The following is a 17,881-nucleotide window of genomic DNA, read 5'->3' as shown; positions in this document are numbered from 1 at the left end:
TGCTGGAGCATGGAGTGAAGCTGGGAGCAGGAACAGCCTTAAGAGCAGCCAGCAGGCCAGCTGACTCTCTAGGGTTGGAAGGGAATTCTGGATCAGAACCACCTGGATACTGAAAGTCCTGGTTGGGACTGTGGGGGGGCTGGCCTAAGTAGAGTCAGGGAATGCATTGTTTGTGCTAAATTTCACACTCATTTATAACACAAATTCAATCAAGGAATATTTACTGTTTTATGTTGCTTGTATTTATTTTGCATGTATACAATGTTCTTTATTTGAAAATCCATCAGAAAATAATGGAGTTTTAGAAAGCTATGCTAATTTCTGTATTGCATCATTTACATGTGAAGAGTTGGACATTTCTGTAAATTTTTAAATTACCCATTTGGTACCTCATTTTAACCTTTTTAAATCACAATGTTTTTCTGATTTGAAAAGTAATACCTTCCTATTGTAGAAAAAGAATAGCAATAAAAGAGTATAAAGAAAGAAAACAACAGCAAGAAGTTCAAATTTTACTACCCAAAATAACTGTTTTTAATATTTTGGTTTGTTTTCTGCTAGATCTTTTTCTGCATATTGATGTATATTTTACGTGCTTGATACTATATATTCAATTTTATATCATGCTCTTTTGCTTAATGTAAGCATTTCTCTATCATTAAAAACTATGAACAGCATTTTAATGACTATATAATATGCCATTGTATGGATTTACTGTAATTTTTTTAACCATTGTTTTATTACTGAACATTAGACTGTTTCAAAATTTCAGATACGCTGAATAATAGCATTTAACACTTATTGAAAATTCTTTATGCCAGGCTCTGTTGTAAACTCTAATATATATACTCTCATTTAATCTTCATACCAACCCTGTAAGACAGGTTATGTTTTCTTTTTAGATCACCATTTTACTGAGGAGGAAACGGATCCCAGAAAATTAATAATCTGTTGAAGGTCGAATAGCTAGTAAGTGGCAGAGCCGTGTTCTTAACTTCCGAGTCATATTGCATAAATTCTGATCTACATTTTGATTTCTTAGAGTAAATTTTTAGAAGTATATAGAAAAGTATGTTGTTGTTATTAGATGCCGTCGAGTTGATTCCGACTCATAGCGATCCTGTGTACAACAGAAAGAAACACTGCCCGGAGATGTTTGCAGCTGTGTCTTCTCATTTTGAGTAGTGCCACATCAACAAATGAAGGTCCCGAAAGCTTGAGTCCATCCATGTCGTTAAGGTCGACTCTTCTTTGAGGAGGCAGCTCTTCCACAGTCGTATTTTGAGTGTCTTCCAACTTGAGGGGCTCATCTTGCAGCACTATATCAATGTTCCACTGCTATCCATGAGGTTTTCACCGGCCATTTTCTTTCAGAAGTAGACTGCCAGGTCCTTCTTCCTAGTCTTCCCTCCGGAAGCTCCACTGAAACCTGTCCACTATGGGTGACCCTGCTGGTATTTGATATACTGGTGGCATAGCTTGCAGCATCACAGTAACACGCAAGCCACCAAAGTAAGAAACTGACAGACGTGGTGGATAGAAAAGGATGTTACTGGGTGCCGTTGAGTCAGTTCTGACTCATGGAGACCCTGTGTACAACAGAACAAAACACTGCCTGGTCCTGTGCCATCCTCACAATCGTTATGCTTTAGCCCATTGTTGCACCCACTGTGTCAGTACATCTCGTTGAGGGTCTTCCTCTTTTTTGCTGACCCTTTACCAAGAATTATGCCCTTCTTCAGGGACTAGTCCCTCCAGATAACATGTGCAAAGTGCATGAGATGAAATCTCGCCATCCTTACTTCCAAGGAGCATTCTGGTTGTACTTTTTCCAAGACACGTTCGTTCCGTCAGTCCGCGGTATATTCAGTATTCTTCACCAACACCATAATTCAAAGGCATCGATTCTTCTTGAGTCGTCCTTATTCATTGTCCAGCTTTTGCATGCATTTGAGGCGACTGAAAATAGCATGACTTGGGCCAGGTGCACCTTAGTCCTCAAACTGACATCTTTGCTTTTTTAACACTTTCAAGAGGCCTTTTGCAGCAGATTTGCCCAATGCAATACTTCATTTGATTTCTTGACTGCAGCTTCCATGGGCGTTGATTGTGGATCCAAGTAAAATGAAATTCTTGACAACTTCAGTCTTTTCTCCGTTTATCATGATGATGCTTATTGGTCCAGTTGTGAGGATTTGTGTTTTATGTTGAGATGTAATCTATGCTGAAGGCTATAGTCTTTTATCTTCATCAGTAAGTGCTTGAAGCCCTCTTTCAGCAACAAGTCTGTGTCATCAGCAAAATGAGGTTGTTAATGAGTCTTCCTCCAATCCTAATGCCACATTCTTCTTGATACCTTCCAGCTTCTTGGATTCTTTACTCAGCATACAGATTGAATAAGTATGGTGAAAGGATACAACCCTAACGAATACCTTTCCTGACTTTAAACCACACAGTATCCCCTCGTTCTATTTGGTCTATGTACAGGTTCTGCGTGAGCACAATTAAGTGTTCTGGAATTCCCATCCTTTGCAACGTTGTCCATAATTTGCTGTGATCCACACAGTCAAATACCTTTGCATAGTCAATAAAACAGAGGTAAACATCTTTCTGGTATTCTCTGCTTTCAGCCAAGATCCAACTGACATCAGCAATGATATCCCTTGTTCCAAATCCTCTTTTTAATTTGGCTTAAATTTCTGGCAGTATACTGTCGATGTACTGCTGCAACCACTTTTGAATGATTTTCAGTATAATTTTACTTTGTGATATTAATGATATTGTTTGATAACGTCTGCATTCTGTTGAGTCACCTTTCTTTGGAACGGGCACAAACATGGATCTCTTCCAGTCCGTTGGCCAGGCAACTGTCTTCCAAAGTTCTTGGCATAGATGAGTGAACACTTCCAGCGCCTCATCTGTTCGTTGAAACATCTCAGTTGGTATTCTGTCAATTCCTGGAGACTTGTTTTTTACCGGTGCCTTCAGTGCAACTTGTACTTCTTCCTTCAGTACCATCGGTTCTTGATCATATGCTGCCTCCTGAAATGGTTGAACATCAAACAAATTCTTTCGGTATAGTGACCCTGTGTATTCTTTCCATCTTCTTTTGAAGCCTCCTGTTTTGTTCAATATTTTCCCCATAGAATCCTTCAATACTGCAACTTGAGGATTGAAGTAGAAAAATATAGGGATATTTTTAGTTTACACTCTCTCATATACATACCTTGAGTATTACTTTTTTTAAGGTTTTTTATCTGTATAGCCTGTACTAAAACTTAACAAAGATCATAAAGGTGGCATAGGACCAGACAGCATTTCACTCTGTTATACATAAGATCCATGATTCGGAGCCGACATGATGGCAACTAACAACATCCATATAGCATTGATATACCCCCCAAATACTTTAGTGTATGAGATTTCAGAATACCCTTTTACTTCACACCATCATTTCTGAATTACCATTTGGTTAAAACTTTGCTAATTTAGTAGGCAAACAATGGTAGTTGCATATCTAGTAAGGTTGGAAAGTTTTTTTTCCATGTTTTATTAGTCTTGTGTATTTTTCCTTTTGGTTCATGGAATCATAGTGGTTTTCTAAATGTTTTCAAATGTAGCTGTTTTTGTATTTTTCATGTTATCAACTAAATACGATTATTTTAACAAAGTATGGATTTTTCATGCTTATTTAAAAAGTAAGTGTAAGAAGATCTGAGTTTAAGGTGTAGTTTTATTGATCTGTTTTTAGATCTTGAATGGCAGTTTCACCTTGTTTATATGGTTGAGTTGGATTTTTCCCCAAAATTTACAGGTAAGAGAATCCAGAATCTGCTTAATTCATTCAACAAATGTTTAATAGCCTACCATGTGCCAAGTATAATGATAGGGTCTGCAGGTATAAAGACTAATGTGATAGATACTGTGCTAAAGAAGCTGGGTATAATAGGGGAGACAGATTAGACAGAAAACCCTTGTAGTGAGTGCAATGATAGAAATGTAAACCAAATGTTGGAGAGGTGGGACTTAGTGGGGAGAGAGATTATATAGCTCAAAAGTACTTATTAAAGCAAGAATAACTTAATGATTCTGTCTTGCTGACATCATGATAAATGGAGAAAATATTGAAGTTGTAAAAACCCAAACCCATTGCCTTCAAATCGATTCCAACTCATAGTGACCCTATAGGACAGGGTAGAACTGCCCCACAGGATTTCCAAGGAGCAGCTAGTGGATTCAAACTGCCACCCTTTTGGTTAGCAGCCAGACTCTTAACCACTACACCACCAGGGCTCCTGAAGTTGTAAAGGATTTCATTTTACTTGAATCCACAATCAATGCTGATAGAAGCAGCAGTTAAGAAATCAGATAATGTATTGCATTGGGAAAATCTGCTTCAGAAGACTTCTTGAAAGTTAAGAAGCAAAGATGTCACTTTGAGGACTAAGGTGCGCCTGACCCAAACCATGGTATTTTCAATGGCATCATATGTGTATGAAAGCTGGACAATGAATAAGGAAGACCAAAGAGGAATTGATGCCTTTGAATTATGGTGTTGGTGAAGAATACTGAATATCCTATGGACTGCCAGAAGAACAAATGTGTTGACATGGATTAATTGTGTCCGCCCAAAATATGTATCAACTTGATTTCCGGTATTGTGTGGTTGTCCTCCATTTTGTGATTGTAATTTTCCTATGTGTTGTAAATCCTAATCTCTCCCTGTGGTTAATGAGGCAAGATTAGATTATATTAAAGGGGATTAGGGTGGGATTGTAACACCCTTACTAAGTTCATATCCCTGATCCAATGTAAAGGGCGTTTCCCTGGGTTGTGGCCTGCACCACCTTTTATCTTACACGAAATGAAAGAGAAGTGAGCAGAGAGTTGGGGACCTCCTACCACCAAGAAAGCAGTGCCAGGAGCATAGCATGTCCTGTGGACCCAGGGTTCCTGCATGGAGAAGCTCCTAGACCAAGGATTGATAACAAGGACTTTCCTCCAGAGCCAACAGAGAGAAACTTTCCCTGGAACTGTCATCCTGAATTCCGACTTCTAGCCTCCTGGACTGTGAGAGAATAAACATTTGTTTGTTAAAGCCATCCACTTGTGTTATTTCTGTTATAACAGCACTAGATGACTAAGACATGTGTCTTGGAAGAAGTACAGCCAGAATGCTCCCAAGAAACGAGGATGGCGAGACTTTGTCTCACGTACTTTGGACATGTTATCAGGAGGAATCAGTCCCTGGAGAAGAATATTATGTTTCGTAAAGTGGAGGGTCAGCAAAAAAGAGGAAGACCCTTGATTAGATGAATTGACACAGTGGCTGCAACAATGGGCTAAAACATAGCAACGATTGTGAGAATGGTATGGGACTGGGCAGTGTTTTATTCCGTTGTACATAAGGTTGCTGTCATGGTTTGAATTATGTCCCCCCAAAAATGTGTCAATTTGGCTGCGCCATGATTCCCAGAAATGTGTGGCTGGCCTCCATTTTGTGATTGTAATTTTATGTTAAAGAAGATTAGGGTGGGATTGTAACACCACCCTTACCCAGGTCACATCCCTGATCCAATGTAAAGGGTGTCTCCCTAGGGTGTGGCCTGCACCACCTTTTACCTTACAAGAGATGAAAGGGAAGCAAGCAGAGAATTGGGGACCTCATACCACCAAGAAAGAAGCACCGGGAGCAGAGCGTGTCCTTTGGACCTGAGGTTCCTGTGCTGAGGTGCTCCCAGACCAGGGAAAGATTGATGACACAGACCTTTGTCCACAGCTGACAGAGAAAGCCTTCCCCTGGAGCTGATGCCCTGAATTTGGACTTGTAACCTACTAGACTGTGACAGAATAAATTTCTCTTTGTTGAAGCTATCCACTTGTGGTATTTCTGTTAGAGCAGCGCTAGATAACTAAGACAGTTGCTGTGAGTTGGAACAGACTCAATGGGAGCTAACAACAACATCTTGTTGAGGCCATGGAGAGAAGATTTGCTATGGCTAAAACCTGTAAGACGAAGAGCAAGTTAATTTTAAAGTTCTACCAACTAGTAGTCTGGTACCAGCAAGTGAGCTTGCAATTACTGAGTTCCAGCAAAATGCTATAAAAGCTTTGAGGATGCTCATTTTGGCCAATAATATGAGATTGTCAGCATAGTGATCTAGAATGAGATACATTGTTTGTCAGAGAGAAACAGCATTTGAGCAATCCCACTACTAATTTAGGACTACCCTCCTTCCCTTCTACCCAGCCCTTAAATGGGGTAGTCTTTATTGAAAGGCACTGTCCTTCAGATTTATCTAGGTAAGCCTTATTCGATCTTGAATCAATCTGGTCTGTCAAGTGGGCTTCAGGCCAAGTGTCAGGATTTTACCTCAGTCCAGTGATTGGGCTTTCCTGAGGTAATCTACAGGTCTCTCAAGTGACCCTTGAAGCATCCTTCTATGACAATGCTCATTGCAGGCCCAGGTAGGACACTGCAGGGAGGCCTCAGTCCAGATCTTAACTCCTCATTACCGTGGAAGGCATTGGGACCAAATGCTTAGGTTCCTGTTAGGAATAACAGAGTTCTGAGTGTCAAATTCTTCAGCATCTCAGTGTTCCAGTTTGTAGTGGGTGTGTCACAACGTCTTCATCTGTCTCCAAAAGTGAAAGCTGGCAATTAGCTAGCGGTAAGGCAGGTGGTTCACCTCCATCTAGTGGGGGCAGCTCTGTGAGCATACCCCAGGGGCTCACAGTTGCTCAGCCATTCCAGATCCTCGTCCTTGAATAGCAGAGCTTCTGCTTCCCACATCCTTCCTATTCCTGCAAACAAGAACATTTCGTAGATCACCATGAGTTGGCCAACTCTACTGCAGCTAACAACAAGAAATCTTTAAGTAGATCAAAATAGTTCTTCCTCTCTTGCTTTAGACCACCTCATTTTATATTGTGTGCTCATTCCTTAAGTACCACCCTTTTAATTAAAGTATGAGATAGACTGATGCAGTGACTGCAACAATGGGCTCGAACATAGCAACGATTGTGAGGATGGTGCATGGCAGGGGCAGTGTTTCATTCTGTTGTTCTTAGGGTCGCTATGAGTCAGAACTAACTCAACAGCACCTAACAACAACAACAGCAGACCCGTTGCTGTCAAGTCAATTCCAACTCACAGCTACCCTGTAGGACAGAGTAGAACTGTCCCATAGGGTTTCCAAGGAATGGCCCACCTTTTGGTTAGCAGAACTGCCCACCTTTTGGTTAGCAGCCGAGCTCTTAACCACTGAACGACCAGACCTCCTATTTTCCCACATGTGAGAATGTTAACTGCTAATATACCTTTATAGCCCTCCTCTGGTCCTTGGGATATAGTGGCACTAGATTCTAGGGAGATTAAGGTTTTCATCATTTAGGAAATGGAAAAGGTTTTCAGAATGAGAATGTCACTCATGGACATAACCTAATAAGTTACACAGAACTTGGTTCTGTTTCCTGAATGAGCCAGGCTACTTCCCACCCATCTCCCTGACTGCACTGGCTGCTGTTCTTGCCTGTAATGTCCTCTCCAGTCTTTGGCTGCTAACTCTAAGCCTTGTAAGAAGTAGTTATCTCCAGCAAACTTTCCATGCCTGCCTCCAACCTGGGTGAGTGACCACGTCTGTGAATGTCCAGAACTTTCTGTGTTTATCACAGAGCTTGTCATGTCATATTACAACTACCTTTTTACTTTTTTTGCCTGATAGACAACTACTTAAGTGCATGGATCTTGCCTTATTAGCTTTGAACTCCCAAAAACTGCATTTTAGTCACTGAATACATTATACGCCTGATGAATGAATGAATATCAGATACAATTGCTGCTTGAAGTTTCAGATTGTTAAGAGCATTCACAATTTGATGATTAGAAAACAGTTGAAGAATATTACCCAATGTAAATGAGCTTTGTAAACTGTATTTCCATCGCCTTATATGGAGATTCTAAGAAGGGAAGAGATCATAACGGCATGAAGTGATTAGTATGTTTTCTTGGAGAAATGTATTTTTAGAGCTGGATTCTGAGTGGTGAGTGGGTTTGAATAGTCCTAGTAGGGGGAAAAAATTCTCTCCTATCAGGCCGTGTTCAGGGTTTTGCTCAGTAAAGTTACTTAGTCTATCCAGCACTGGTGCTCTACCCCTTCTCCTCAGCTCAGTATTTAATAGCTATACTGCATTATCTGGTATTAATGTGATATATTATTCGAACTTATTCTTTCAATAAATATGTACTGAGAGCCTGCAATGTGCTGAGTCCTGGGCATACAACAATAACTAAGATAAACATAGTCCTTACCTATCTTGTTGAACAAATCCATAAATAATTAAATTACCATGCTATTAAAGTGCTCTAAAGAAAAAAGTTATAGGTCAATTGTCTATTTAAAGGAGGTCTAACTTGGGGATAAGCAAGGGCTTTGCAGAGGAAGTGACATTTGAGCTAAGCTGTGAAGAATTAGTAGGAAATAGATGGGGGTGGGAGGCAGGGCGCAGATTTATGAGTGACCCAGGCAATGGGAACCGCATGAGTAGAAGGACTCCAGGAGGAAAGGAATCGGGTGTGTTGTGTTCAGGAAACTAAAAACGCTAGTGTGACTAGATTGTAGTGGGAGTGGGAGGTGGGGGCAAGATTGTGCAGTGCCTTGCAGGCCATATTGAAGATTTTGGATTTGATTATAAGATCAATGGAAAATCATAGGAAAGGTTAAGCCTGGGGGGTATTGATCACACTTTGGTTTAAATTAGATGCTCTGTAAATATTTAGCAATCTGATCTCCATACGGAGGGAGACTCAGAAAAGGGTGACAATGACTAGGTATTTCAGGGGAGTAGTGAGAAGCGTGGGGGGCAGTGGGGGTTCAGTGGTAGAATTCCCACCTTATATGTGGGAGACCCAGGTTCCATTCCCAGCCAGTCCACCTCATGCAAAGCCACCACTGGTCAGCGGAGGCTTGTGTCTTGCTATGATGCTGAACAGGTTTCAGCAGATCATCCAGACTAAGATGGACTAGAAGGAAAGGCTGGTGATCTAATTCTGAAAATCAGCCAATGAAAACCTTATGAATCACAATGGTCTGATCTGCAACAGAGGCAGCGTTTTGTTCCATTGTGCATGAGTCCATTGTGCATCATGCAGTATAAGTCAGGCGACTGACTAGGCGACAGCTAACAACAGTAGCATGAGGACCCTAGAAACAGCATGGGGAGCAGCAGAAAGCAAAGTTACTAAGTAGAGTGGTCTTCAGCTTTAGTCAGGGGCTTCATAAGGTGAAACCACCGTAGCAGTGGTTCTGCACCAGTGTGCAAGTCAGTAGAACTAAGGGAACTTTCTCAAAATTGGCATGTAGGGGACCTGTTTTGTGAGTTTCTGTTATTTAATTCTGAGCTGAAGCCTCAGAATCTACGTTTAGAAAAAAATCTCCCCACAGTGATTACCATTGTATCAGGGACCACTATGCATTTTATTCTTAGTCTTAAACCAGAGGTGACATCTCTCCTCTCCATTTAGGAAATATTGGAATGAGCATTTCATTCCCTCTGTTCACCCTTCTCTGGGATTCTTCTGATTAGAGAAATTCGGGAGAACCCAACATCTGGACCTGGATAGAAAAAGCAGCTGGCCTTCCACGCTCTTGTATTCTATTAGCTGTCCTGCCATGAGTGGGTTATTAAATAAGCCACACTCTTTCACATAGTTGGCTGAGTGGGGCCAAGTATACCCAACTTTTCCACAAGTTCAAAGCCTAGACTTGCAGGAGAGTGGAAAGCACAATTTTGACCTCAGAGTTGTAACAGGACTGCATTCAAGGAAGTCACAGAAAACACAATTAAACGGGGGCTTAAAAATTAGGCGTTTAGTTTTCCTCATATGACCGTAATCCCAGAGGAAGGTGGTCCAGGGTTAGTACAGTGGCTGCATGACACCATCAGAGATTAGGTTCTTTCAATCTTTCTATTTATCCATCCTCAGTTGCCTAATGGCCCAAGGTAACTGCTTGACCTCCACATTACATTCACATGCCAGGCAGGAAAAAGGGGCAAAGGCAAAACGGTGTGTGCCAGCTGAGGCTACTTGTCAAGAGCTTTTCAGGAAACCTCAACCAGCAACCTCCTTTTTTAGCTCATTGGCCAGAACTGTGCAAGGATGGCAAGACTACGTTTCATGTACTTTGGACATGTTATCAGGAGGAATCAGTCCCTGGAGAAGGACATCATGCTTGGTAAAGTGGAGGGTCAGCAAAAAAGAGGAACACCCTCAACGAGATGGATTGACACAGTGGCTGCAACAATGGGCTCACGCATAACAGTAATTGTGAGGATGGCACAGGACAGGGTAGTTTCGTTCTGTTGTACATAGAGTAGCTGTGAGTTGGAACTGATTTGACCGCTCCTAACAACAAGAACATGCCACATAGCTATCCTCAGCAAGAAAAGCTGGGAAATATAGTGGACTTTTTTTTTTTAAAGCATATTGCCACCTTCAAACACAATTGGGGTTCTACTAACAAAAAAGAAGGGGAAGTGAGTTTTGAGTAAGAAATCGTAAGTGCCTGCCAAAAGGAAAAGCTGAATTCTCATGTGTAGGTTTACCTGGGAGCTGTATTCTCTAGGGCTGGTGTGTGTGTGTGTGTGTGTATGTAAGGGGGTCATTGGACACTTGCCTGACCTTGAGATAGATTTTAAAATATTTATGTACCTACCCTGTACCAGAACTGTTCTATGTGCTCACAAATAAAACAGACAAAAAGCCGCCCTCTCATGGGATTTACATTCTATTAGGGGAGACGATAAAATAAATGAAACATGTACTATGTTAGATAAAGGGAATAGGGAGTGCCTGACACATGGGATTGCAGAATTAACTCTATGGTAACTGGTTTGGATTGGTTTTTAAGTGATATTGGAGGCAGTGAGTTGCAGTTTTAGTTACGAGGTCAGGGAAGGCCTACACTAAGCGGATGGTATTTGAGCAATGGCATGAAGGAAGGGAAAGAAGAAGGGAGTCCTGCAGGTTCCTGGAAAAACAGTATGCCGGACAGAGCAATCAACAGGTACAAAGGCCCTGAGATGAAGTTTTCTTTGTGTTTCTGAGGTACATTTGTTTTATGAATTTTCTTTTTTTTTCAGTCCTAATTTCTTCATGTGAATGTTGGTACAGTTTTACTACCTGTAAAAGGGCAACTCTGTAGGGGTACCTGGTACTTTCTTCCCCCTTTGGAAAAAACCAGGGTACTGAATGCACATCTTGATAAATTATTAAGTGCTTTTTCACCCTTGGCTCCTCCTCCAGAATCCTGTTTCCTTATTCTTTGAGGGACTATGTTCTGTAGTAACTATGAAAACGGTCTTCAGAGTCTGATGGCTGATAGTCCCTGCCTGTGATACTGGGCAAGTTATTTATCTTCTCAAAGCCTGTTTTCTCATCTATGAAGATGGGATGCTAGTGCCTGCTTCATGACTGTTGTGAGTATTAAATTAGGTAATACAGGTGAAGGGTCTAGCACAGTGCTGGGTATATTCAGGTATCTCTACGATACCAGTGTCCTTCCCTTCTCTCCTTCATTGTGATCTTCAGCCTCTGGGTCACATAGACTATCTGGGGGTAGGTCAAGTGCACTACCTATGGCAGGGGGTGGGGGACCTCCTTACTCCTTATCAGTGTGTGAGAGCTATGTTTTTCAGTGAGGTCATATTTTTCAGCCTGTCCCAACACCTACCCAAAGTCTTCTGAAGGTTGAGATGAGACCCTTAATTACATGAATGACAGATACCACTGTTGCACTGTGGCCCTTGTTATCATCTGGAACTTTCTACCTGTGGACTCTTTATCACCAGCTTCTCTATGTATCTCTTTGACCATAACTGCCTACTCTTCCAGTGTACTAGCTTCTTTGCTCCCATGCCTGCCCTTCTCCCACCTCATCTTGGATCCTAGTCTCTTGATACCATCTCTGTTCTCTATGTCCATCAGCCACATCCTGGCTTTCCTTTCTATGTTCTCTGACCTGGATTCCACAATACATAACTGCAATCACCTGTAATGTCATTCCTCACACCCCTGATCCTCCATCATAGATTAGTGCAGCTAACTGCCTTTTCATCTCTAATTCCCAGGTTGTTCCAAATCAGCTCTCTTTCCCATTTGTATTAGTGACTATTCAAATCCTTATCATCTTTTCAAGTCACCTAGCACACCACCAAACCCTCACTCTCAGTGGCACATGGCTTACCTGGTATGGACATCTTCAACTACCTGCCCTTTAACTTACAAAATTATCTGTGTATTCAGCCAATTTTTACTACTTTTTTCACTATGAGAGGAAAAGTTGATTATGTTCCTAACCAAGGGTCATTTGTGTTTTGAGTTTTGTGCCTTTCTGCCTTTTCTGGGATTTGAGTCATTAATTGTCACCTCCTCACTGTGTCTTTAATGTCTCTCTTTCCATGGCATTTTCTGCATTATGAAACAGGCTCAAATCTTTATTAATTATTAAAGGAGAAAAAAAATAAACAAGCAAACCTTCCTTAACTCTCTCTCTAGCTTTCATTTCTTACCCAAGTACCTAGGAAGGTAGTCAATGATTATTCTTTCTTTCTTCTTCTTTTTTTTTTTTGAGTCATCCTGTGTCAAAGATTTATTGAACTCATTAATGAAGGACCCAGCAGAATGGTAAAGCTGGGTTCCAGAAAATTTAAAAGACTGAATACCCTAGAGTCGACAGAGAGAGAAGCCTTTCCCTGGAGCTGGTGCCCTGAGTTTGGGCTTCTAGACTACTAGACTGTGAGAGGATAAATTTCTCTTTAAAGCCATCCATTTGTGGTACTTCTGTTATAGCAGCACTAGATAACTAAGACAGAATTTGATACCAGGAGTGGTGTACCGCTCTAACAGATACTAGAATGTGGAAGTAGTGGTTGAGGCTGGAAGAGTTTTAAAGTGCCTGATAGTGAAATCGTAATAGTAAAATCAAAAGACACGTTACACTGGGCAAATCTGCTACAAAAGACCTCTTTAAAGGTGTTGAAAAGCAAAGATGTCACCTTGAAGACAAAGATGTTCTTGGCCCAAGCCATGGTATTTTCTTTTTTTTTTGTACTTCAGGTGAAGGTTTACAGAACAAATAGTTTCTCATTAAACACTAGTACACATATTGTTTTATGACATTGGTTAACAACCCCATGACATGTTAACCCTCTCCCTTCTCTACATTTTTTTTTTTTTTTTGGTGAAAATATACATAGCCAAAGATACACCATTTCAAAAATTCCTACACGCACAGTTCAGTGACATTGACTACGCTCTTCCAGTTGTGCTGCTATTCTCACTTTAGATCAAGGTTTACAGAACAAAATAGTTTCCCAGTAAACAGTACACATGTTGCCCTATGACAATGGTTAACAACCCCATGACATGTCAACACTGTCCTTACTCAACCTTGGGTTCCCTATCACCAGCTTTCCTGTGTCCTTCTGCCTTCTAGTCCTTGTCTCTGGACTGCTGTGCCTCATTAGTCCCGTTTTGTTTTATGAGGCTGTCCAATCCCGGCTGAACGGTGAACCTCGGAAGTGACTTCACTATTGAGCTAAAAGGGTGTCTGGGGGCCATACTCTTCAAGCCATGTTATTTTCAATTGGATCATATGCATGAGAAAGCAGGACAATGAATAAGGAAGACTGAAGAAGAATTGACACCTTTGAATTGTGGTGTTGGCGAAGAATATTGAATATACCATGGACTACCAAAAGAACAAACAAATCTCCCACTTGTAATGGAAATGTCTAGCTTGTGCCTGTTCCACCATCGTACTCTGGTAGCAGATAACTTGTATTCTAGATTTCACAGGTGAAGAGGAATTTTGCAGAAGATGAGATTTTAGACTTGGAGTTGATTTAAGAGTTTTGCTGTGATATGATGGGGTGAATGTGTTTTACATGTGGCTATGACATGAATTTTAAGGGGATCTCATACCACCAAGAAACAAGAGCCAGCCAAGAACATAGCACGTACTTTGGACCCAGGATGTCTGCACTGAGAAGCTGCTCGACTGCAGAAGATTGATGACAAGGACCTTCCCCCAGAGCAGACAGAGACAGAAAGCTTTCCTCTGGAGCTGGCATCCTGAAGTCCGACTTTTAGCCTCCTAGGCTATAAGAGTAAATTTCTCTTTGTTAAAACCATCCACTTGTGGTATTTCTGTTATAGGAGCACTAGATAACTAGGACAGTTACTAAAGAAGGCTGGAATAAGATTGCTAAATTACATACAAAATAAACTGCAACCTTTGGTTTATAGTATTTTCATTTGCATCTCCATAGGGATATATTTCATTTTCATTCCTATCTAGCAAGAATAACTTACATCTCTATCAGTTTTCTACAAGTTAACATCTATCCTTACAGAGTTGAAAACTATCCTAAATAGTAAATAGCATGTCAAATAAAGGCACACCCCCCTAGAGAGTCAGATGAACTCTGCAGACCTGCTACGCGATGTCCCACACAGCACTCAAAGGACACGCGGACATGCCTTTTGTCTATTTCCAGGTTTTGAATACCTTTTGTTAACAGTCATTCCTTGTGATCATAATTAATCTCTGAAGATTATTCTTGATCACAAAAAGCTGGTCTCATTGTATTTTGTTCTGTTCATTTGTGTTGGTGCAGAAAGCAGGTTTTGCCTGGAGTACCTGTAAATGTGCATGAATTTCTCTCTCCTTCGGGTCCCCTAGATATGCTATGGTACCTGGTCAGCCCAGAAATGATTCTCTCCACCACCTGAAAGTCTGAGACCCTGAAAGCCGTAGAACAGAAACGTGACCAGTCTTCTGGGAGGGCATTCTGAGCCTCAGTTCCATATACAAAGCACAGCCCTTGTTCCCCAATGAGGATTTGTCATACCTGATTAAATGAGGTTTATTCTCATGTGACACTTCAAGTAGGCCTTTAGTTACACAATTGATTTTTTTGTTCAAATTTTATTGTGCTTTAGGTGAAAGTTTATAGCTCAAGTTAGTTCCTCAATCAAAAATTTATACACATTGTTCTGTGACTTGGGTTGCAATCCCCACAATGTGATAGCACTGTCCTCTTTTCTACCCCGGGGTCCCCATGTTCATTCTTACAGTTTTCCTGTGCCTTCCTGCCTTCTCATCTTCCTTGTGGGCAGGAGTTGCCCATTTGGTCTCATATATTTGATTGAACTAAGAAGCACGTTCCTCATGTTTAGTATTGTTTGTTTTATGGGCCTGTCTCATATTTGTATAAAAATTGGGCTTTGGGAGTGGCTTCAGTTCTGGGTTAGCAGAGTGCCCGGAGTACACAAAGGATTTTTATAGCCATATCCTGGTTAAAACAAAAAACAAATAAAAACCTCTTATGGACTTCTTGAAAAAACTACTTTGTCTTTAAAAGCAGAGACTTTGTAAAAAGTATTTCTCCTTGCATTATGAGGTATCAGTGAGAACTAAAACTATTTAAATAATGTTTCATTTCAGTTTGCAAAAAGCATAGTCTAAATCAGAGATCAACAAAGTTTCTGTAAAGGGCCAGATAGTAAACGTTTTCAGTTTTGCAGATCATAGGGTTCCTATTGCAAGATTTGTGCTCAAATCTGCCATTGTAGCATGAAAACAGCCATAGACAATATGTAAGCAGATGGGCATGGCCAAATTTGGCCTGCCATGGGGTGGATTTGACATGTGGTGAGTTAGATTTGACCCATGGACTGTGGTTTGCTGACACCTAGTTAAAAATAAAGGTTAGGGAAAAATCAAGAAGAAAGGAAAAGGTCTTCATCATCTGCCCAAAAGAAAATAGGACATTAAATACAATGTTAACAATATTCCAAAACAAGTAACCACAATTATATTGCCCTTATCAGCTTATTCAATACATTTTACTCAGGATCTTGGGTCTGCAGTTGACTTATACAAAGTTGCTGCATCTATAAAGAGTCCTGGAAATCCTAACTCAGTCCGCTGCTATAGTCTATAGTTGTCTAAGTGATGTTAGTTTGAATGTCTGTTACTGTTACATGAGTCTATTACTTAAAGTGAGTAATTTTATCTCTCTTGATTTAACATGAAGTGTCATGTACTAACAATTTGTATTTTTATAAATCTCGCCATTGCTCATTATCTGCCCCCTGGGCATCTATACCTGTAGGTCACAGAGTCACTGAAAACTAACCTGTTTCAAGTGCAATATATTGGAGCTTCCATTTCTGGCCCTGACTGGCCTGGACTGGCTGTCTTGCATACACAAAAATAAAACAGGTCAATCAATATGAGGAAGTTAGGTTCAAGCATTGAAAAACAGGTAATGCCAAACTGTGTTCCTTGAGAAAACAGAAACATATGAAGTGAGCCCCATAGTTTTCCCAGCTTTCTGCCTGGGGTACTTTTTGGACTGCAGTGCAGGGCAGTGGAACATAGGGGATTCTTTTGAGCCCTTAGCTGAGGGCTGGTCTATACTACACAGGACGAAACTTCATGAGGCTTTGCAGAGGGTGGCTTCTGATGGGCTTAGAGCTGACTGTAGATGTTAAGGGTTGTATAGTGCTGTGAGACATTGGTGTTCTAGCCCATCCAGGGTGGAATGTTCTCAATGAACACCACAGGCATTCAGTTGAGACTTTATAAAGGCCACGTATTAGAAGTAAGGACTGTGCCCTAGAGGAGGCTTTGGAAAACTATGGTCACATCTGACTTGCACCGTTTTTTCACAGCCCATGAGCTAAGATTTTTTTTATATTTTCAAAGGATTTTTAAGAAGAAGGAGAACAAAGAGGGAGCACAGGAGGAAAGGGAGGAAGAGGAGTAAGAGGAAAAGGAGAAGGAGAAGAAGAAGATGTGACAGAGATCATGGATGGCTCACAAAGCCTAAAATATTTACTATCTGAACCTTTACAGAAAATGTTTTGCAATCCCTGCAATAGACTAAAAGCCATGTCCTAGGACAAAGAACAAAAATAAAATAGAGCCACCCTAACAAAGAATAAAACGAAGCCAGATTAAGAAAATTTGCCAATAATTAACTGCATTACAGAACACAACTAACTTTTAAAGAAAACAATATAATCCAGACTCCTTATCTATCACCTACAATGACCAGCATACAATAAAAAATTGCTAGATATGTGGGGAATTAGGATTATGTTTCCTATAATCAAGGTAACAAAAATCAGTCAATAGAAATAGACTTTGATATAATCCTGGTGTTTGATTTGACAAACTAGGATTTAAAGCTGTCATTACAAGTATTCAGGAATTAAAAGGAAAAGATGGACAAAATAAGTAACAGATAAAAAAAAAAAGGAACAGTTCACTTGAAGTGGTGCAATATTAACTCTATGTAGTGTGTGATAAATTAAGGGTGCATGTTGTAATCCCTAGAGCAATGACTATAAAAAATAAAATAAGATATAGCTAAAATCTCATTGGAGGAAATATAATACTTAAAATGGTTGATTAGCTCAAAAGAAAATTGTAGTTGTTAGATGCAGTCAAGTCAGTTCTGACTCATAGCAACCCTATGTACAACAGAATGAAACACTGCCTGCTCCTGAGCTATTCTCACAATCGTTGTTATGCTTGAGCCCATTGTTGCAGCTACTGTGTCAATCCATCTTCTAAGGGTCTTCCTCTTTTTCGCTGACCCTCTACTTTACCAAGCATGATGTCCTTCTCCAGGGACTAGTCCCTCCTCATAACATGTCCAAAGTATGTGAGATGTAATCTTGCCATCCTTGCTTCTAAGGAGCATTCTCATTGTACTTCTTCCAAGACAGATTTATTCGTTCTTTTGGCAGCCCATGGTATATTCAATATTCTTCACCAACATCAGAATTCAAATGTGTCAATTCTTC

This window comes from Trichechus manatus, unplaced genomic scaffold, assembly GCF_000243295.1.
Source record: "Trichechus manatus latirostris isolate Lorelei unplaced genomic scaffold, TriManLat1.0 scaffold00034, whole genome shotgun sequence".
NCBI classification, from domain to species: Eukaryota; Metazoa; Chordata; class Mammalia; order Sirenia; family Trichechidae; genus Trichechus; species Trichechus manatus.
Note: the sequence above shows the minus strand (reverse complement) of the source record.